A 24,285-nucleotide genomic window follows, 5' to 3' on the forward strand; every position below is an offset into this window, starting at 1 on the left:
AAGTAGTCCTTAAAGACCCTATTCATTAAATCCATGAATGCGGCTGGAGCGTTGGTAAGACCGAAAGACATGACTAAAAACTCGTAATGCCCATAACGAGTTCTAAAGGCTGTCTTAGAAATGTCTTCTTCCCGTACCTTGAGCTGATGATACCCGGACCATAAGTCAATCTTTGAAAACACGGTCGCATCTCGAAGTTGATCAAACAAGTCATCAATCTGGGGTAGCGGGTACTTATTCTTAATCGTCACCTTATTCAGCTCGCGGTAATCTATGCACATCCGCATACTGCCGTCCTTTTTCTTCACAAACAAAACTGGTGCTCCCCATGGTGAATGGCTCGGCCTGATGAAACCCAAGTCTAGAAGTTCTTGTAGCTGCGTCTTTAACTCCTTGAGTTCGGTAGGTGCCATCCGGTATGGTGCCTTGGAGATAGGCTCGGTGCCCGGTAATAGCTCGATTGTGAAGTAAATTTCCCGCGTTGGTGGCAATCCTGGCAAGTTGTCAGGAAATACCTCTGGAAATTCTCTTACAATACGTACATCTCCGACCTTTAGTGGTGTTTCCTTTACCACATCCATAACACTAGCTAAGAATGCTTGACATCCTTTTTCTATCATCTTCTGGGCTTTAAGTGATGAAATAAGCGGTGTGCGTAAACCTGAAACCTTTCCCATAAAGCATAGCCTCTGACCGTCAGGAGTCTCGAACATTACTTGCTTACGTTTGCAGTCGATGGTTGCGCCATGTCTTGCTAGCCAGTCCATTCCCAGTATCACATCGAAGTCTTTAATCTCTAGTTCTATTAGGTCTCCTTCTAGTTCTACATCCTCTATCTTGATTGGTACGCCTCGTACTACCCGTGATGATAGGACTACTTCACCCGAAGGTAATTCTGTTACAAACCTAGTTCTAAATTTTTCACAAAGTTTGTCTAATTTCTCTATCATTCTTAACGAGATATACGAATGAGTGGCTCCCGAATCAAATAATACATAACACTTATTATGGAGAATAGAAACCTGACCTGTAACTACTTAATTGCTAGTGTCAGCTTCTCCTTGGGTGAGAGCAAAAACTCTGGCAGGAACCATCTTATCATCCTTTTTCCTCTCTGACTTGAGCTTAGGACAGTCCTTCTTCCGGTGCCCTTCTAGACCACAGTTGTAGCATCCCTTGGTGTTTGCACGGCACTCACCAGGATGTTTCTTTTGGCACTTAGCACATTGCGGGTACTCTACATAACCCGGCCTATTTCCTCCATTGTTCATCTGTGCCCTCTTATCGTTGTCGGACTGCTTGTTGTTAGAATGCCTTCTTTTCTGACCGTTATTGTTGCTGGTTGTTGTTGTTGTGGTTGTTGTTCCGACCATTCTGGGGTTGACCCTGCTGCTTAGGCTCAGGCTTACTAGCCTCCTCGTTACTAACGTTTGCTTGAAGCCTTTCCACTTCTATTGCCGTTTCTATAACATCGGCATAAGTAGTATTTCCCGGGTTTGCTAGCTTAACCCCTAGCTCGATCTTTGGTCGAAGTCCTCTAACGAACTTGTTCACCCTCAGAAAATCAGTTGGAACCATCTCAGATGAAAACTTAGCTAATCGGTCGAACTGCCGAGCATACTCTGCTACAATCAAATTGCCTTGCTTTAGACTAGCAAATTCCTCGACCCTTGAAGCAATGACAGCTGAATTGTAGTACTTTTTGTGGAACAGCTCCACAAATCTGGTCCAAATCATAGCGGCGACATCGTGAGTCTGCTGCACTAGGTCCCACCATATTCTTGCATCCTTCTTGAGTAGAGACAAAACATAAGATATGCGGTCCGCGTTGCCGAGGTTCATGTGCACAAGGATCGGCTCCACATTTCTGAGCCACTCTTCTGCCTCGAAGGGGTCAGTTGTCCCTTCAAAATTTGGAGCGTGCGGCTTACAAACCACTCATAGATAGGCTCCACATGTTGAGCTGGGTATGGCGCATAGTTCCCCATTGGCCATCCCCCATATGGACCAACTTGATGGGGTACTGGGGCCATTTGTTGTGGCTGTGGTTGCGGCGGAGGCGAAGGATGAGGCTGAGCCTGCTGCCGCTGTTGTTGCAGTAATTCCTCAACTTGCCATCGTAGTCTGGCAACTTCCGCTGTGTTGTCAACCGGCGGCGGCGGCGGCGGCGCATTCCGGTTGGCATTTGGACGCCTTCCCCTTCTGGGAACTGGAGGGGCTTCATTCATCTCAGGGGTGACGTTGGGGACATTGCCATTGGTGCGAGCAGATCTTCGGAGCGACATCTTCTGCAGAGTTCTAACAATTGAGAAAAACATGTTAGAACTTACCTTAATAGGCTCTAAAGCAAAACTTAATCTAAGCAAACATAACTCGGACCTATTAATTATGACTTCTTATGAAAATAATTATATAAGCCTTCTTTATAATTAGGGTGTGTTTCTAAACTTAGAAAAATAAGCCATCTTTATTATTTTCTAAGTGTGTTTCTAATTATCCTATATGACTTAATTCTCAGGCTCGAAACTCATCGTTGTTCCAAAGTTAACCATACTGAGGGAGGGCTGGGATCAGTAAAATCGTTCCCACTACTATGGCCCCCTATCTCTCAATATAGAGAACCTGGTTCATTGATTTGTATCCACCCTCACCGAACTTAGTCATTATTTATTAAATTTATTATTTATTATGATTGCAAAAATAAAATCAAACTCGTACATGTCATCAAAATAACAATAATATTAATTTGGAAAAACAGTTTTCACTAAGTACAATCATAAATGCAAAACAATAAATAAAATAAATAAACTAATCTTTTCTAAAAATCGGGATCTTCTACATCAGATCCTTCATCTAACATGTCATCATCTATCTCTTCATAATCATCATTTTCGTGAGCCTCAAAAATTCCTCTTGGAAGATTGGTAAAAATTCTATTCTTTTGTTCTTGTGTGAATTGGAATTCCATCTTAGATGTAAACCTTATTATGAGAAAATAATATCTCATAGCCGGTGGTACTTCATTCTCAACATCCATTGTCTCCCATATTTCTTCCAAAGCAGCAATTACAAAAGGAAAATCTCTAAAAAGCCTAATTACTAAAATATATTGCTCCGTAGCTCTCATCATTATTTGCTTAGTTTCTCGGAGATGAACTATTTGATTATGGAATAAAAGAAATCTCCGAGTGATTCTCTCCAATATTCCTATGGTATTTCTTGGTTCTCTAATCCTTTTTAAGGCTTTAATGGCTCGGATATCGTTATATGATAAAGCTCCATCCATATCTTAACTGAAAACATAAGACTAAAACGTTAGCTATGACACATAAACATAATAACTAAAACATAACTACTTACATTGGCGGTTAGATTCGGAGCTTGAGCGTGTGTATCAAGGAGAATTTCATGAAAAATGGACCATTTCTCTGATACCAACTGTAACGACCCAACTATCTATGAAACTTAGATCATTAAACCTACTAAACATAAACTCAACTTTGAAATGAACATACATAAGAAAATTCATAACTTTATTGAAAACCTTAAAGAAACAATGTTTGTAACACATAAATGAGCTCATTGTTTTAAAATAAAACATAACTTTAAATAAAATTGTTTACAAAGCTACATGCGGAAAAAAAAACATAAAAACATAATTTTAAAGAAACTAAAAAAAAACGTTGTCCTCGAATCGACACGCAGCCCATCCACTCCATTCACCTCCATACACATACCAAGCATCCAAGAATCCTTCCGCCTCTGCATCTATTTTCCTGCATCATACTAAAAGAAAAGGAGTGAGCCTAATGCCCAGCAAGGAAAAACTACTAATCAACATAAACATACACATAAAATCATATCACAACATATCATAACATATACTAAAATCATATCATAACACATACTATATAAGACTATACTAATAATGGCCATTATGACATGTGATAAACCATCTACGTCCCCTGTCTAATATTTGAGGTAGGTTAGATCACATGTAGTGTATGATAACCCATCTACGTCCCCTGTCTAATATTTGAGGTAGGGTAAATCATAACATAACATATAGAAACATAACATAACATAAAAACATAACATATCATACAAATATACAAGATCTAGCCTATTTTCCTTACAAAAGATACCAGGATATGAGAACAGTTTTGGGACTTTGGAACACTTCTAAAATCCATAAATGGAAGGGTGAGTATACTAAAGAGAATGAGATGAAAAGAATGGAAGAACTATACCATTAAGAATATACTTACCAAAAACCTTATGTTCAAGAACTTAGATTTCCTATCCAAGAATAAAGAATAAAGTTATGGGCTGAGTAGAAAACTATAAGAACTTGAAGAAAATAATACCAAAAGAACTAGAGTTTTGGAATACCTTGAATGCTTTATGACCAATCTAAACCTTGAACCGAAATGTGTTATAAACCTTACTTCCCAAGTGTTTGGTAAGCTTAAAAAAAATGATTAAGCTTATAATCCCCAACCCAAGTGTTTACACTATCACAATAACCTAGCAACTTGCAGCCTCTGAACTTAGCTTAATGAATGAATGAAAAAAATACTTGGTGCTAGGTCCTATTTATAGAGTTCTAGGAATAAAAATCTTCTAATTATAATTCAAATTTAAATTTAAATTTAAAATAGAATCTTATGGAATAAAAATATTCTGATTATAATCCAAATTTAAATTTAAATTTAAATTTAAAATAGAATCCTAAGGAATAAAAATCTTCAAATCTCGTAACTTTAAACTAACCTACAGTAAAATCAACTTATCTGGAGCTGTAGGACTTCGATTTAAAATATATTTATACCGTTAGAAAGATAATTAACTTATCTACAGCTTTTTAGAAATACTATTTTTCGAAATTCATAACCTAACTGGGTCAAAAATAGGTTGGAAGTTACAATACCCTAAAGTTACGAAAAAAAAATGATCTATTTAATTATCTAAATAACCTAATCCACAAATAAATAAAATTGTGAGTCTAAATATCTGAATATCTTAATAAATATCATGCTCCTAACAGATTTTGATGAAGACTAAGTCTTATATTTCCCTTATTTTATCATTTAAATAATAATTCCTTAATAACAATGCATATGACAAGTGTCATATTCTTATTGGCTCTATCTAAACCTTAGGTTATAATAATCATCATATTAATAACAAGCAATATTAACCAAACCTTATGTTAAAATTAATATTCTTAAACTATAAGTTAAACTTATAAAATCCATAACTATTGCTAGGAGTTTCCAACTAAATCCCGGCTTGAACCAAAATCCACAGTAATAACAATACTATAACTACTACTAGCTATTACTATTACTACTACTTTCTAACTAGCCAAGTAAAGTTCTTGGACTCTACATATTTACAAATAAAATGAAGAGAAATAGATCAATGGTCCCGAGAGAAACATGTATTTTGGTAATTTAAGAGATGAACTCTATCTCTAAACAGAGATATACACCACAAAATGTAAGAAACCTATCATAACTTAAAAAAACTTTCAAAAAGATCACTCATGCAACTAAGAAGTTTATGCTCGGTCTAATATAAATTAAAATACTAAATAAGAGGAACATCTCATGTAGTTAATGACCATTAAACAAATAAGCTCCAAAGTTTTTTCAGAAGTTCAATAATGGTATCATGAATCAATATGCCTTGATTTACAACAAAAATGAATTTAATACCTATAACCACTCTGTGAATATTGGGCTAACAATTCAGAAGAAGCAGGATGACTTTTAAGCTGCAAATGGAATTAAAAAAAATAGAGATATTATGCTACCTAAAATTTATGAAAAACTGAAAGAAAGTGAACAAGTTCCAGTTAAGATTTTAGTTAAAATGAGCCCTCAAAGAGCTCAATACTTCCCAATTAATTTAGGACAACATGCCTGAACTATTTGTCTAAACTAACTATACCAATCTTAAAAGGGAAGCAGCAAACCTTTTTAGACATGGTGCTCATCTTCTGAAGTATTGATACAGATAAACTTCCAGTATCACCAGCAGCTAATTTCTCAATCAAATGCACCATGACTAAACTGGCAGAAACTTGCATATATTTACAATATAAATTAACTTAAAATGCCAATAATCAGTAATCACATCAAAGAAGCCATCTAAAACTATATGATCTGCAAACATTTTGTTAGGCATCAGATATTGAATAGAGCTATATAGGATTAGTGTGTTGACTTGTAAATTTACTCAAGTTCTATTGGTTGGCTAGTAAGTGTTATTGTTAGTCTATAAATAGTATAAGAGAATACTTGGAAGGGATATATAGAAGAATTTGGTTACTGTTTAAAGTTTAGAATTTCTACTCTGGGAGTTTTTGCTAGGTTTTCTCAAATTAACCTAGACTTTGTGCAAGATTTGGTTCTTTTCAGTACAATTAGTTTATTCTTAGAATAAAGCTTACAGAATCTTTCAAATCAGCAACCTAGACGGTGTATTAATTAAAATATATTAAATGAGAAATAATGGGTCAGTTGTTCAAATAAAAAAATTAATGATCAGGAAAGAAAATGCATTAACTCGAACACGCTAAAACAGCAAATGTATGGTGTTGACTTTAAAATGACTAACTAAAATTCACCCCAAACTTCATGCAAGAAAGAGCCATATATAAGTTTATACCCAAAAGTAGAAAAAAAAATGCAATATGGATTAGCGCTAGACTTGAACGCTGAAAATGGAGACAGCTAACCTCATTTTGGCATGTTGAAGTTAATATGTTAGATACTGATACAAGGCAGTACTTATAAACTGGAGCAGCTGGATCCAAGGCTTTTTTACATGCCTGAGAAACAAAAATAGGGCAGTACTCATATATTTCAGTTGAGGAAACAAAACTAATTAGACTAGCAAAAACAGAGGACAAATACAATTTTAAATTAGCAGGGCTTATAGAAAAAGTTTTATTGTTATATTAGCACTGCCTTTAAGACTTCCATTGAATGAGATGTTACTTACACTGCCATTTATCATAACATGAAGTTTCTGCCCTGTGCTAGAAGTTCTAAATTGTCCCAGTTCCAACCCAGTTCATATATCTATTCATACAACAGAAGAATCCTTTAGAAATTATCCTGTCTAAATCAAACAATGACACAATTAGTAAAGCAAAATTCTAGTAATGTTGCTCACAATCAAGAGATGTGATGAAACTTTTAGGTAAAATTACCCATTCAATGATCTCACTACCCAATATTACAACCTTTCCAATAACAATTTTACACAGATGGATAAGAAAGGAAAAAGCATTGCTGCTTTTTATATTTTTATAAAGCAAACCTTTTTTTTTTTACTTGGCAAACTTGGAAACAATAATAATTATAAGAAAACAGTATAGATTCGACAAGCATCATACCATAAGCATTTCCAATTAAATTTGTATCCTGAAATCTGATGGTTATGACAAGAGTAAGGATCATGAGTATCCAGTTTATTTCAGGAATGTAGATCTGCCCATATATGTGTTTTGAGGTGTGGACAACTTTGACTCTTGGAAAGCAACCAAGGGCATGACATTGCTTGATGATAGAGAACGTAGCAGTTATAACAGCCTGGCTGCCAACAATAGCTGCTAGCGTGGCAACAACAAACACCGGCCAAAATGCAGATTCTGCAATTTAAGCAAGAACATAAAGCACAATTAGAGCAACTCATATATTAAAATGCAATTCTGAAGCAATATTAATAATGCCAGGGAGTACTAACCAGGGATTGAATTATAAAAGCTGTAATGAATCTTATCGGGGTTTTTGGACAAGTATGCAGCTTGACCCATGTATTGTACAACCAAACATGGGTATACAACAAAAGCAAACGCAAGCTGCACAGACAAAAAAGGGAACCATAACTATCATTTGTTGATAGCCAAAAAGCATTTACTACATCATGGTGAACAAGGCCTGCAAAAGCACAGTGATTTGGGGCAAATAAAATACAGAAGTATAAACGCTTGATTTTGAAGAAATATCTTCAACACTATGCTCTACTTTTCCAGCAGCGTCTAATGGAGTTACTTCTATACATGACTTGCTAACTCAGTTGGTCCTCTTTTTTGGTTTTTTATTTCAATTTTTTTTAACATGTTCTCCCATTGAACCTACAATATTTGGGGGAGGCAGGAAACTCTAACAAATTTCTAGGAAGGTGTCATGAGTAATCAAAACCCGATCTTATGAGAGCAAACCAAGAGCCCAACCAGTCATTCTAACCCACTTGGATCTCATTTGGTCTTCCTCTTACTTGGCTTTTTCCTACCAGGTTCTAATTCATGTGGTTTTTCCTTTTACTTTGCCTTGCACCAAACTAAATTTTCCAAACCAGCCAATATGTACATGTTTCCTATTATGTGTAGAAAAGAAATTCAATATATTTAGTAAAAAAAAATTATAATAATATAAAACTCACCCTTATTGACAAAGCAGTAAAATGACCAAGGTCTGCAAACATAGCTTCGGTTCCTGGAAGGAATTAAAAAATGCCTATCGTTAATTTAACTAAAAGAAACATATACTCTTGAACTATAACGACATTTTTTTTAGGGTATTATAACGACATTTTTTCCTTTGTAAACTACATAGAACTTAATGGTTGACCAGACTTATAAAGATGAGTAGTGGCATAATGGAATATAACATAACAAAGCCAATGAAAATGATGTTTATTTCCATTAAGTAGGATATAACACATACCAGTTATAAAAAGAAGAATCCCACCAAGAGAAATCCAACCATCTTTACCAGTCTCCTTAAAGAACTTGACAATATATTGGGGTGAAAAAGCATAAACAACTTTTGGGTTCCAATGTATTGTGTTGTAGAGACCAATAGAAAAAATGGAAAATAACCAGATCAATACGATAGGTGCAAATAAAAAGGCAACTCTATGTGTGCCACAGTGCTACAGAGCAAACAGACCGACCAAGATGCAACAAGCAATCAAGAGAAGTTCACCTAAAAACAATGAGCAGCACATAGTTTGTTAAGTCACTCATAAAGAATCAAAGTGAAAATAAAATATATGTACATATATATAGCAAAACATGACAACTTACCACTAGTTAATTTCTTTTCTGTAACTTCAAGCCCTGAAACCGAAGATAGAACTGCAATTTTTTTTTTTTACAAAGATGTTAAATAGAGACAAGGAAATAATAGTACCAGTAGTTACATATGAAGCAAAATAAGCAATTAGAAAATTGACCTGAGATAGCAGGAGTAAGGACACCATCACCAATGACCATGCAAGCTCCAAACAGCACAACAACTAAAAGGGCAATCCTTAACCTTTTATGCTTCTCCAAAAATCTCTTCAAGGGAGAGGAAATAGCATGCTGAGAAGATGGACCATATTTATAGGCAGTGAGCTCTTCTTCAGCTACTTGCTGGTTGGGAAGCAAACTAAACTTAGCATGGCGGCAAAGCAGTGAGTAAAGAGCAAAGGTCCCACCTGAAAATGAATTGAATTGAAATGAATCAAAATGAAACAAAAACTGAAATTGAAATTGAATTGAATTGGATTGAATTGAATAAAATTGATGAAAAGGGAGGAAACAAAACACTCACCTTCACCATTATCATCAGCACTGAGTAAGACAAAGACATACTTAAGCAAAGGGATAAGAGTAAGAGTCCAAAAGATCAATGAAAAAGCACCAAAGATTGCATCTTGGCTAATATGTTTCTGTAACTTCCCAGAAAATGTGCTTGAGTAAACATAAAGAGGTGAAGTACCCAAGTCCCCGTAAACTACACCAAAGCTCTAATAAGCTAGTAACAAATTCCTCGACATCCTCGGCCATGAAAATTGCTGCAACAAAAAGGGTTATCAGTAAACAACACTAAGAATCATCATCACCAACCCATCACAAGATCTAACAAAGATTCGCTCCCCAAAATTCTCATCTTTATACATACATATATATATAAAGACGTGAAAAGATTGGTACAAACCTGGCCTATAGTAGTAGAAGTCGAGCGGTGAGCAGTGGAAATCCCAGATTCTGGCTCCATAGCCTTGTTTATCTCTCAATCTCGTTCTCGTTCTCTCAATCTAACGAAAAAATTATATATAGAAGAGAAGAGAACAAAAGCTCAGGTCAGGACTCTGCCAAAAATACTGTTTTCCTTTCGGCTTCACTTAGTCGAATAATTCTAAACCAGCATAAACAATAATGCAGAAGAGACATATAAAACAAAGAAAAATAAATACATAAAGAAATCGATGCATCTAACATACCGAGCAGTCTGTTCGGCCAAAGCTTCAATATTTTTTGTAGGCGGAAATTGAGAAGACGATCCTCCCACTACAGTGCCTCCTTCATTGCCTATATAAAAAAGATGAATAGCCTCCTCAAGCTTCCAACTTGTGGCCTGGTCTCCCAACAAAATTCCATAAATTATCTCCAAAAGCCCAATTCTCAATCAAAATCTTCCGATTTCAACACAACCAAAATTAAATAAACTAGAAGACCAATGGAGGCAAGTACAAATTGAGAAAGAGAGATAGAGAAACCTACAAGAACTGCCTGGCAGTCTTGGCAGTTTGTCCAACGGCGATCTCCAAGAACGATGAGACCACTGGGTCGAAGGCACGCAGAGGTGGGCTCGCACCTGGGGTCACTTGGTTCGGGGGTTGGGTTCATGGGTGCCTGAGATTTGGAGCTTGGCTCAGAGAAAAATGGGTGTGAGGATGGTGGTTAGGTGGTTGGAGCTGAGGATGATGGTGGTTACGGGAGTGCGGCTAGGGCGAAGGGAAGAGAGAGATGAGAAGGAGAAAGGGAAAAAAGTTATGAGAATTGGGTCTCTCTCGGGTCTCACAAATTTTGAGGTCAGAAATGAAAAAAAATCTAAGTGGCGCCCTTTTTTTATTACCGCCCTTTGTTTCACAAAGTGGCCCATTATAGTACTCTAGCATAACCCTTTTTTATAAGTATTATATTCATGTGTTATGGAAATGGGTATTTGGTGTAGTGCTAGATCTCATGATCCTGAGTATATCTAGAGAGCCTAAAATCAACTTGTGAATTCTATGTGCCCACACACGTTCTTGTGTATCTAGAGGATCGACTTAAACACATATAATTCATACATTGACATATGGAATCTCATAATTAAGAAAATAACAAAAATACCCTTTGTTCGTCAAAATTACCAAAATGACATTTCTTTAAGAAAGCAGATATTGCATGTAATTTTGACTACCTCTAATTAACGAACCAGTAATTGGAGAACAAAACTACATTTATTGATTATATCGATCCATTGCAAAGAAAAATTTGTAATTATAATTCAATTAATACTTAGAGTTCAATTCCATATTTATAGTCGAGTAATCAATTAATTAATAAAAAAAATTATTAGATTAAAGAGTTTGATAAATAGTTTGTTTTATTGGAGCTTCGTATTATAGGTCCATTGTTCCCAGGTTACCTCTGTCTTACACTGTCAAGGGTAAGGATGTCATAATGAAGATTCGTAGAGAGAATGACTAAATTGCAAAGGAGATAATTTTCCAAGGCAATGAAATAATTATGGGCAATTGATTAATTGTGAATTAATTAATTATTTAACTATATAGTTTTTATTTTAAAAAACTATATGTTAAAATAAATATTAATCGTGTTTTGATTAATATAGAGAAAGATTAATAATTATCTTAATATAAGATATTTATTTATTTATTTATAACTAATATTTTAAGATCAAGTCAATTTTGAATTAACTTATATTTATTTTGGGTTAAATATATTATCTTAAATATTAATTAAACAAACTAATGAGAAAATTAGGGAAGAAGAGAAAATGGCTCACGCCACACTCATTGATAGGGAGTGTGTGGCGCCACTCTTAGGGATTCTTATCCTTGGGATTTGAATTATGAATTTCAAATTAATTAATTATATTTAATTATTTTTTAAAATATGATTTAAATTAAATAATAAAATCAGTTGTAACTGATAAATTTTATTTTAATATAAAATAAGCAAAAATTAAATTAGTTAATTATCTTTATAAACGTGAAAGAAACGATACTTTCAGTAAATACAAGTTTTAGAAGTTGTTTTTGACTAGGAGACTCTCAAGAAAGAAACGATAGAATTTCCTAAACCTGAAATTCTAAAAATTTCTATAGCCTCTCTCTTCTAAATCCTCTTTAGATCTCATGTACTGAGTACATCTAGATAGTCTAAATCAAACTTTGAATCCTACGTGCCCACACACGTCCTTGTGTGTTTGAGGATTGGTTTGGAAGGCTAAGGTGTGAGCTTTTAGAAAGGATAGGAAGATACTTGATTTATACGAAAAGATTCAAGGACATTTCATAGGCTAAGAGAGGTAATCTCTTTTACTTTTATGTGCTATTTAATATATCTATATATGTATGTTCCTCACTGGTATTAATAATTTTTTAAAAGATCCTATTCTGCTGCGCGTTCTTATTTTTCTAATTCAATACGAACATTACAATGCCCGAAGAGTTAAGCTGGTTGGGTTGTCGCTTGGAGGACTTATAGCACTCGTGGCCTCCTTCTGAGTGCCCCTCCCTTTGCCAATTCCTGTGTCTATGGGGACTTTCATGTATAGATGGAGGATGGAGATGGCCAATCCAAACTCTACTAAAATGGACCTTGTTAGGATTAATTCCTTAAAAGAATGTAAATACATTTTATTGAATAAATAAAAGAACAATTATATTATATTTGAATGTTATAATTATTATTTGAATAATTTACATGAATATCAAGAAAATTACATATTCATTCATGAGAATACGATCTTGTATTTAATTAAGATCATATATAATGAATGAAAATAGTTAGTAACATGTTAAAGTAAGGAATCTTTAATGAATGGTTACTAGTACGAGATGCAAGTGATCTAGATTCAAATTACTGATGTGGATAGACATCTTACTAAATGTGTTGTGTATAATAGAGATTATATAAGACAGGACTGATGAGAATTAATTAATTTTAAAAACTTATCGTTTGACATAAAGATTTTATTCTTATCATAATAGATGATCATTTGTAGATTAGTCTAAATCCTAAGTATTCATGAACTCCTGTTTGTATTTATTGGATCTTTTGATTCACTTGTTAAGGTTTCTTAGTATAATGAGGCTAATGACTTTTGTTTTGGGGATTCAATATCATGAATAGCTAGGAACATGATTTACAATAATGGTATCTGTTATCCCTCAAAATTCAAGAGATGACATGCCGAATGAGAAAGTGGCACGTGGCATCACAAGTCATTGAAAAAATGACAAAGTATTGAAAAAGATCGATGAACAAGATTGATAGGTCCAGGACCTATAGGGAAGTCGACCAAGCTTAAACCCCCTTGGGGTGGTCGGCCTGACCCCAACCCCTAGGGGTGGTTAGCCTAGCATGACTAAGGACCACATAGGGTGGTCGGCCCACCCTATTCTTCATAAGGTGGTCGGCCTAAATTCCCAAATACACTTTACTGGATAAAGTTCATTCTCTTTCAAGTTGAAATCAACAGTCCTAGCACCCAGAAGATCAACAGGCCTAGCACCCACCAAGTGTCCTCCTTGCCCCAACGACTGTCCAATAGGAACTTGCTTCTATGGCACTTGTATCGGAGGTTGCCCTCTTCCAGGTCAAGCTAATTCCTCATCTCTTAGCCTTAGTTGTTCCCGCATCCTAGCTATCTTTGCCTGAGGATCCTTGATTTCTGGCTTTGTTGGATTTCCAAGGAAATTAGCAACATCGGGGGCATTAGCGACATTAGTTTGGTGAGGGAATGAGCTAATCTTCTGTCCCTTCTCCTTCCTCTTCCTTTGCCAGGAGCAGCCTGCGCTACTATTCTCGGTGGCATTATAATATACTATGGTACACAACTTAGTTTTAAAAATGAGAAAAACTTAAAATAAACTTATAATTAAAGAAAACAACAATTTATTCATTTATTTAATTGAACATTTTAGATGCAAAAGAAAGTAAACTTTATAAATAATTGAGATATGAGTTTCCAAAATAATGCTAAAACATGCCATTTAATAGAATATGTCCAACATAAATATCATAAAATGTATTTCATAAAACAGTAAATGTGCTATGGTGTTCTTAGGATTGTCATCCTCCATGCAGTCCCCTCACACAGTACATACACCTTCTTGGAACGATCGCTGCTCAGCATGCCATCACAAGTTTAATTCTTGCCTATGGAGAGGGAATAAGGGGGTGAGCTAAAGCCCATTAAGGAGAATCAAATCAAACATCAACATAAAGCAAACCTCATATAGCCAAACCATAATATAATATCATAACAAGGCATAGCATCATAAACATCATCACAAGAATCATCATACAAAAAACCTATGCGCGCACCATGCATGTAAATGGGAGAGATAACTACGAGGAAGTTCTTGTTATCCTCTCTACGACCTCCATGATCAATGTTGTGGCAGCCTTTGCCTACCTTTTAACTTCCCATGTACATGCCCTGTAACATATAGCATACAACATGCATTCCATAAACATTACCAATCAAGCAAACATGTTTAACCTCCTTACCTTGGCTCGTGTGTGGAGTCTTTGAACAGAAGAAAGTTATTCCGCTTTAATGATCAAAACCAAAACATAAAAATAAGAGCCTTATTGTAAGAACAAGCATCATGCCCAATATCTAAGCCACACATCCCACTCTCTTTGCATGGGCCATGCACAACATGCATTAAATCCATGATCATAGTATACATGATCTTATAATCAAACATAAACCTAAAACAATCCTTAAGTGAGCATAAACTTAAAACAAAACGATAATGATACCTTTGGAAATAAAAAGTCAAATCATACTCTTCCTTGAATTCTTGGAATTCCAAAACCTCTAAACCAGAAAACCACACTCCAATGACCACCAAGAAGAAAAGAAGAAACTCATAAACTAAATTCAAACCAACCAATAATAACTTAAGTAGATGTGTAGGTCGAACCACTATGAAGCACCACCACCATAGAGATTACAAACCCTAGCCAAGAATCATGTCTCTCCAATAACCATCAAAAGAACAAGAAGATAATGAACTTAAAGAATAAATCATAAACCACATTTTACATTAAACCTTTATTCCCTTCCATCACAAAAATCCTGAGTCCTTGAGCTAAGCCCCCACCTCCTCTTTCTTTCTCTCCTTATTTCTCATGCCTACTTCTCATTCTCCTTCTTCTTGTGTTGTGCGAAAATGAGAGCTAAGCTCTCTCTATTTATAGGGTCCAAGACCAATCTTCCAATCAACATAGCCTAATTGATTCCTAATCACTATTGATTGATCATATCATGTTCACATTTACATGAACCTAGTCCTCATTCTAGCCATGTTCATTAAATACTATCCCCATCCATGATCTTCTAGAATCAATCCCCATTAAACCTAATTAATTCTAATCCTAATCACCACCATAAACACATGGACCTAGACTTAATCTTGCTCAAAGTTCTTGATTGTTCTCAAATCAACTTTTAATTTTGAAATCTCCATTCTCCATTACCTTTATTGCTGAAATCACCACTTAACTGGAAAAAATACAAATACAATCACACATTATCTTGACATAACATTCATAAATAAATCAACAAATAAATGATTTCCTAATCACTGATAAATTCGAATTTAACTAGTTGTCCCCACCCTAATTCATTCATTCCACATACATTCTCTAAATCCTCTTCATAATTTCAAAAATCAAGCTTTTATTGTCACCTATGATTTCTCCAACTCATATCCGAAGCGAACTAGGAAACTTCTCAATCAAATCATTATCACATTGATTCCTTAATTAATGTTTAATCACCAAGATTGCCACGCTAACTTCTCATTGATTATCAAACAAATCAATGTGATCACCTCTTCATCTTTTCACACCACATGCCCAAGGTAAGCTTAGTCACACACACATGTGCACACATTTAAATCAAAATATACACAAGTAAATAAATATCTATATAGATAAATAAATAAAAGATTAACTAATATGGTAAGTAAGATAGTAATTAATTAAACATGTAAACAAGAATAGTAAAATAAGTAAATTAAATAAATTAAAATGAACAATAAATAATATTAATTTTTTTCATGATATTACAATCTACCCTCCTTAAAAAGAATTTTGTTCTCGAAATTCAACTCACCAAACTACTCGGGGTACTATTTTCACATGTCATCCTCCAATTCCCAAGTTGCTTTCCTAGTTGAAAAGTTCTTCCACAGAACCTTAACTAGTGGAATCTTCTTAAATCTCAGCTCCTTGATTCCCTTTTCTATGATTTGCATTGGCTGCTCATCATAGCTTAGGTCTTGTCTCAACTCCAATGGCTCGTAACTCAACTATGGGATGGGTCTGACACGTAGTTTCGTAGCATAGAAATGTGAAAAACGTTGTGCGTGTCTGCTAGGACTTGTGGTTAAGGTAAGCAATAAGCAACCTATCCAACCTTGTCCAGTATCTAAAATGGACCTATATATCTTGAGCTTAGCTTACCCTTTTTTCCCAAAATGCATCACGCCTTTAATAGGTGATACCCTTTAGAAACACAAGGTCACCTACTACGAATTCAACTTCTCGACGTTTCAAATTTGTATAGCTCTTCTGTCTACTCTTCGCAGTTAGCATCCTTTTTTTAATTTTCTTTACTGCCTTACTGGCTTTCCTAACTGCTTTGAAACTTAGTATCTGCTTCTCACCTACCTCATCCCAATGAAGAGGTGATCTGCACTTCCGTCCATAAAGCATTTCGTAGGGCGCCATCCCAATAGTCAACTGGTAACTATTGTTATAAGAAAACTCCATCAGCAGCAGGTAGCCACTCCAGGACTCTGAAAAGTCAAGAGCGCAGGATCTTAGCATGTCTTCCAATATCTGAATCGTCATTTCAGGATGAAATGTAGTGCTAAACGTCAGCCTGGTACCCATGGCCCTTAGTAGACTCTTCCAGAAATTTGAGGTAAAATTTTAACATCTATCTGATATGATTGACTTTGGTACACCATGAAGTCGCACGATTTCCTTTACATACAACACTCTATACTGATCTGCAGTATAAGTTCTATTAACTAGAAGAAAATTTTCTGACTTTGTGAGTCAGTTAATAATCACCCAAGATGAGTCGTGTTTCATTGTGATCCTTGGCAATCCCACCACAAAGTCCATGGCCATGTCTTCCCATTTCCATTTTGGGATACTAATAGATAGTAACAACCTAGCTGGTCTCTGATGCTCGACCTTATCTTGTTGAAAATTTAGGCATTTTGCAACATATTCAACTATCTCTTCATTCCTGACCACCAATATAAGACCTTCAGATCATTATACATCTTGGTAGACCCAGGGTGTTGGGAATATGGTGTAGTGTGCACCTCTTTCACAATCTTGTCCTTAATCTCCTTATCATCAGGCACACATATCGTGTCCTTGTAACACATCATTCCCCACTAGACATAGTGAAATCACTGTCACCATCCTTTTGAATCAGCGTTTCTTACTAGCGCCTCATATTTTTTTTTTCTCCTTGATCTGCTCCAATAAGGTCGATTGTAGGGTGAGGCTTGATATACTCTAAGTCACTTGCTTGATTCTTGCCCAAAAAATCTCCCTTTTGTAGTGGCATCTCTATTCCTCTAAGTGCCGAGACACTTCCATAACTGCACCTACTTAGAGCATCTGCCACTAAGTTAATATTTACTGTGTGGTATAATATCTCGCAGTCATAGTCTTTTACAAAATCCAACAACCTTCGTAGAGTCATGTTCAAATTCTTCTGAGTGAAGAAATATTTCAAACTCTTACGGTCTGTGTAGATTTTACACTTTTCTCCGTAAAGATGGTGCCTCCAACTCTTAAGAGCAAAACTACGACCGCCAACTCCAAGTCATGAGTAGGATATATGTGCTTGTACTCCTTTGACTTGTCTTTGAGATAGGCTACTACTTTATTATTTTACACCAAAACACACCCCAATCCTAGTTTTGGATGCATACCGATATACTCGAATTTCTCATTGTTACTATGCACACAACAACACTAGAGCTGAATCAACTTTTTCTTTAGTTCCTTCTAACTTCATTTGCACTTTTCTGACAAGGCTAACTTCTATCGTTTGCAGGTGAGATTGATTGGTGGTATTGCCAACTTTGGAGAATCTTGCTAGGACAAGAAAACTTATAATATCAGATGCGTTCTTTGCCCTTGGTCAGTCTCTAACAACTTCCATCTTCAACGGGTCCACCGTCCCTTTTTTCTTAGACACTATATAGCCTAGAAATGCCACTTTTTCGAATCAAAACTCACACTTCTCCAGCTTTGCATACAGTTGATGTCCTTTAAGCCTGCTTAATATCATTCAAAAGTGCTCCTTATGTTTGACTGTAGCCTTTGAGTATATCATGATTTCTTCTATCAAAGCTACTACAACTTGTCCAAATATTCTTTAAATAAATGATTCCTTTAAATGCTACTAGAACTTGTCCAAATAATCTTGGAATACTTGATTCCTTTAAACCCATAAATGTTGGTGGGGCGTTAATGACATCACTTAAGATCTCATAATGTCCATATCATGTTTTGAATGCGGTCTTAGGAATGTCCACTTCCCTTACTTTCAAATGATGATCCCTGACCATAGATCAATCTTTGAGAATACTCCAACTCCTTGTAATTGATTAAATAGGTCTTCAATTCGTGGTAGAGGGTACTTGTTCTTAATGGTCACCTTGTTGAGCTCCTTATAGTCTATGCACATACACATGCTCCCACCTTTCTTCTTAACAGACAACACTGGTGTGCCCCATGGAGAACAACTTGGTCTTATGATTGTTTATCCAATAGCTCTTGTAGCTAAGTCTTTAGCTCCATTAACTCTGTTAGTGTCATCTGATAGGGTGCTTTAGAAATGGGCAGTGTTTGTGGTGTGAGCTCAATCATGAATTCAATTCCTTTGTTTGGCGACAATCCGTTTAGATCTTCTAGAAATACATCCATGAACTCACACGATTCTAACGTTCATCTGCCTTAACTAAGAATCCTTGGTAGTGTAAACTATGCTTGCAAAAAATGTTTGATATCTTACCATCGACATTCTTCCAGCCTTTAATGCCGACATGATCGATGTTCGGATGAGTAGTTTGTCTGGATATTACAAAATCTATTCACAACATCCTCTCTCTATCAAACCTCACTAGATCTCATGTGTTGAGTACATGTAGTGAGTTCTAAATAAACCTTTTGAATCCTACGTGCCCACACATGTCCTTGTGTGTTTGAGGATTGGTCTGGAAGATCAAGGTGTGAGCATTCAGAATAAGGATATGAAGATCGGGTATTTATACAAAAAGATTTGTGGACTATTAATAGGCTACAAGAGGTAATCTCTAATCTATTTGTGTTTAATTTACTATATCAATATATGTAGGATCCTAGCTGGTAATAATAATTTTTTTTAAAGAACGAATTTCACTGCAATCTTATTTTCATATTTAATACCAAAACGCCTCCCAATTTTTGAGTTGTATGTAGAAGGGCAGTCGACTACGACTAAATTACTATATCTAACTACCTGCCTCACGACGTGTCCCATGGTTGCGGGCAACTTAATTTGTCCAATCAGGGCCATCCCCTATCTGACGAACCCAAACAGAATGATTGTGCAAGGTTACAGGTCATTCATGTTGAGGCATATCTTCTCAAATGATTTCACGAATAGTAGGTTTACCTAGCTCCCATTGTTGATGAGAACCCGTTGTACCTTTATGTAAACTATTTGGACGGAAACCACAAACGGGTCATTTGGCAGGGAATGCACTCGCCTCGCATCCTCCTCCATAAGGGTAAAGGTCTGACTGGTCATCTGTAACATGTGTGTTGGTTGTTGCTCTAGGGCATACTTAAACATCATGGTTTAATACTTGAGCGTAACGATTCATCACTTCTTTTGTAACGCCCTACTTCCTTAGAGTCATTACTAAGTGAGTTTAAAATGTGCAATTAACTCGCTAATCGAGGTTTTAGGTTAAAAGTGTGGCTAAATTGTAATAAAAGTCATTTAATTTGAAAATGTAGTCATTCATTGAAATTATAAAGCGTTATACATTTGGGATCCCAAAATAATGTTTAGAAAATACTTTACATCTCAAAATACATTTATGGTCGACTAGGTGACAAATTCAAGTCTATACATTGCATTTTCCCAAAATAACCCTGGCTGTGGCAGCCAGGTAGGCTGAACATGTACACGTCGCTTCACGCTTTCCGTACTCATGCTTAGTCGACCTTTTCCTTGCCCTTACCTGCACCATAGAGCACCCGTGAGCCGAAGCCGAGGAAGAAAACTCAACACAAATAATCAACATATGCATATATATCAATCAACATATAACAAAGCTGCCAAAAGGCTAAACATATAGCGGCCATGTTGTCCCAGGCGCTTTACCAGCCCTGGGTTCGTGGTCTACACCATGAGGATGACCTGTGCATCCATGAAGGGTCTCACCCTAGATGCTTGCACTACACATGCTCAATGCCGCTCCTGGCCCTTGCCGTACTCGGCCTTGCACTCCACGTGCTTAACGCAGTTCCTGGCCCCTTGCCGTACCCGGCCTCCTACCGCTCTTGGCCTCCGCCATTCCCGACCTTTGCCGTTCAATCACAAGTATGAAACATATAATCAAGAAATACTTAAGCAAATACAAAACATAAATAATCGGGCTATGCCCTAAAATTCAATCACATAGGGTCATGCCCTGCAATACAAACTATAGGGCCACGCCCTGCCCTACAGGTACAACAGTTTTCTTACCTATGTTCCGAGCTTTTTGCGCACCAAAATCCTGAGCACAATCCTCCAACCCGAGCCTCGATGAAAACCTAGTCACAATACACAAGTAACACTCTCGTTACTAACCAATTCATAATTGTACCCCGGAACCAATCCCGTGCTCTTGGGGCCTCCCGTTTCCCTACACAAGGTGGCAAAAGCGTCCCCCGAGCCCCGTGGGCCAAGGCCCTAAAAGCACAAAATCCAACATCCTGAAAATGGCCTAGCGCCGCAGCACAACCCTACAGGGGCTGCGGCGCCTAGTAGGGGCTCCTTATCCAAACTCGTCCCAGCACCGCGGCACAAAAGAACAGGACCGCGATGCTCATATGCGAACCTAGAAAGCTGGGTTTTTCCCACTATTTTTTCCGAGCCAAAACTTACCCAAATCATTACCCAAGTACACCCAAGTTCCAATTCGACCCAAAACTCCAAATAAATAGTATAGCAACTCAAAAACACTAGAAACACACCCAAACATCCATCCCAGCTTAAAATCACATAATGGTTTAAAATTCCACAGAAAATTAAACAACACCAGAAAATTCACTTCAGAAGTCAATGAAATTCTTATCTTAAGTAGAAATTCGACCATGAGCTGCTTTCAAATCCAGTTCCAAGCTTAAATTACCGGACTCCTAAGCTTAACCATGCCAAAACTTCATCCCAACAACCCACAAAACAAAACACAAAGCAACTCCTAACCACAAAACTTCCCAGCAAAATTAAACAAAGATTTGAATTAAAAACCTACCCTTGATCCAAACTAAGCCTCTGAACTCTTGAATTTTTTGCCTAAGATCCTTAAAAAAATATCCAACACCATGGAGAGAGAGCGAACCGAATAGGAGAGAGCTGAGAGAAATTTTGTTCTTTTCCTTCCTTTCCTCTGTTTTGTCTAAGTGTTTCTAGAGTCCCCAGCTTCCAAATTGTATATATCCTTTTGCCAAAATGACTAAAATGCCCCCTTAAGTTAGTCTAAGTCCTCAAATACCACCAAGGGTAATTTAGTCATTTGCCAAATCCCGCTAAGTCCTCGAGTACTCCTACAAATCCCCATTAATCCCAGCATACTCAAATCATTACTAAATTACTACCCATTACTCAATAAATCCCAAACTCATATTATATACACAAAATACTCCTAGGCTCCTCCCGAACCGGGTATTCGACCCCGTTGTGACTTTCTAGCTAAACTGCTCCCTAGGACTGTCTCGGATCGTGCATCACAGATATATCACCACTCACTCGTGGTGTTAATCACAATGTTCATAAATATAGCATTTATGGCCCTCAGCGGGCTAAAATTACAAATATGCCCCTCACAACCAAATGGGGCCCACATGCATATTTAATTCACCTAAACATGCATTTCTACTCACATAATCATCAAATTCATATATTAACAAAATAAATTAATTAGTACCATTCAGTGGTGGAATAGCATTGACATGTACCTGCCTTTGTGGTCGCGCAGCAGGAGCGACTACTTGGGGCTAGTCGAGTCCCTATGTTGGGAGTGCGCCTCGAGGCGATGTCTGATTGGACACTTGAGGGGGTAGCTGCTGGACTCATGTGTACTATAAAAGGTGACTAAGCTTGATGAGGTTCTCAATCTCATCTTTTAGTTGTTGGCACTGATTGGTATTCTTGTTAATGTCATTGTGATACCGGTAGAACTTGGACAAATTTCTCTTATCCTGATCCTTTCTCATCCACTGAGGCTTTCAATAGGGAATTAGCGTCTCTGTGGCCAGAAGTTGGTCAACTCATATTGGGTTTGCGCCCTAGGTTCATTTGGCTATAACTCGCCGAGGGATCCAGAGCGTACCCAGGTAGGCTGGTCAGGGGAGCACCATAGGTAGGCAAGATTTCTGACACCCTGCACACTCATTCTTGGGCCTATAACATCCCACATTTTATACACTTGGAAATTTAAAGTAAAATAATATTTTATTTAAAAAGGGTTTGAATATGAAATTATAAGATGTAAATAATTAATTAATTATTAGGATAATAAATAGATTTTTATATCCTAAATTATATTTTATTCTTTGGAATAAATAATAAATGATATTAAATTTTATAAATGGAGAATAATTGGAATTGAAAGATTTTTATCTCTTAATTTGTATTATTGTTTATTTGTAATAAATAATAACAAATCTTTAAATTGATAAATAGAAATTATCAAAATTTGAAGAATTATGTTAAAACTATGAGGTTTAAAGTAAAAGAAATTTGATCTCTTAAATTGTTATATTATTCATGATAATAAACAACAACAAGTCTTTAAATTCAATAAAATGAAATTTATGAGAATTTTTCATGTTTTGTTGAATTTATTGAAATTATAAGAGAATTTTGGTTTAATTATATTCATAATATTTAAGGAATTTCATGAGAGAAATTATTTTAGTCAATATAATTGGGCCAAAATGATTGTTAATTATATTGGGAGATTTGAAATAAAATAATATTTCAATGGACTAAATTGAAGAATAATTAGAAATTTGGGATTAAGTTATAATTAAGAAGAAATTTTGTATTATATTTAGATTTTTATTTAATTGGTTAACAAATATATAAAAATATATTTTTACTACAATAAATAAAAAGGAAATGTTATATCTGAATAAAAAAATGAGATGAGAAAAGAAAAATAAAAGGTTTCTCCTCCCTAATTCTCTCTCTCGTACCTTTCTTCTCTCACTTCTCTCTCTTTCTCGCTTGCCTATACCCAGACATTGACAAACACCTCCGACCACCGCCTTCGTACAAGCGTTGTACTAGAAGGATTGGAAGTCATCGAACCCAGGACCCCGCGAGTTCCAGCCCAAACGCACCGCCCTCCACCGCAACTGGCTCCCAAAAGTTCAACTTCATCGTGGCTTTTTAAGCCACTTTCCATCCACCTGTGACGTCATCTTAGGCGGGGGCTGGTACGGTTGAACTTAGAGGGTCAAGGGGATCAGACCCAAATGTCATCAAAATTTGGTGTCGAAGATTGCTGGAATCCATGGACTCCGCAACTGTTTGGCCTCAATTCGACCACCTTTGGCCCCTGTGACCCTTGTCGCCACCACCACCAAATTCCCCAACACCTGACCTTCAAAAACCAGTGGTCCATTTATTCAACCAATGTCGTTGAACAATAGCGCCACCGTGAACCACCACGTATTGACTTTGTGCTTATGATTGTTTTATCTAAGTATATAGTTATGAATGCTTGGTTATGAATGAATTTTGTCTTTGTGATTGTAGACGATTGTTATGACTAAGGAGATTTATGTGTTTTGTTATGCTATAAGTCAACTTTGACTTCTATGACTACAACATGAAAGAACTTGTGTATTGTTTACTAGATTTAAGGCACATGCACAAGTATACACAA

General features: G+C 36.3%; 1 pseudogene; it reads right to left on the reverse strand.

The window, feature by feature from the left end:
• Positions 1 to 7,122: 7,122 nt before the first annotated feature.
• Positions 7,123 to 10,061, reverse strand: LOC133806358 (potassium transporter 4-like; annotated as a pseudogene).
• Positions 10,062 to 24,285: the final 14,224 nt, after the last annotated feature.

The sequence above is a fragment of the Humulus lupulus genome, chromosome X (genome assembly GCF_963169125.1).
Source record: "Humulus lupulus chromosome X, drHumLupu1.1, whole genome shotgun sequence".
In the NCBI taxonomy this organism is placed as follows: Eukaryota; Viridiplantae; Streptophyta; class Magnoliopsida; order Rosales; family Cannabaceae; genus Humulus; species Humulus lupulus.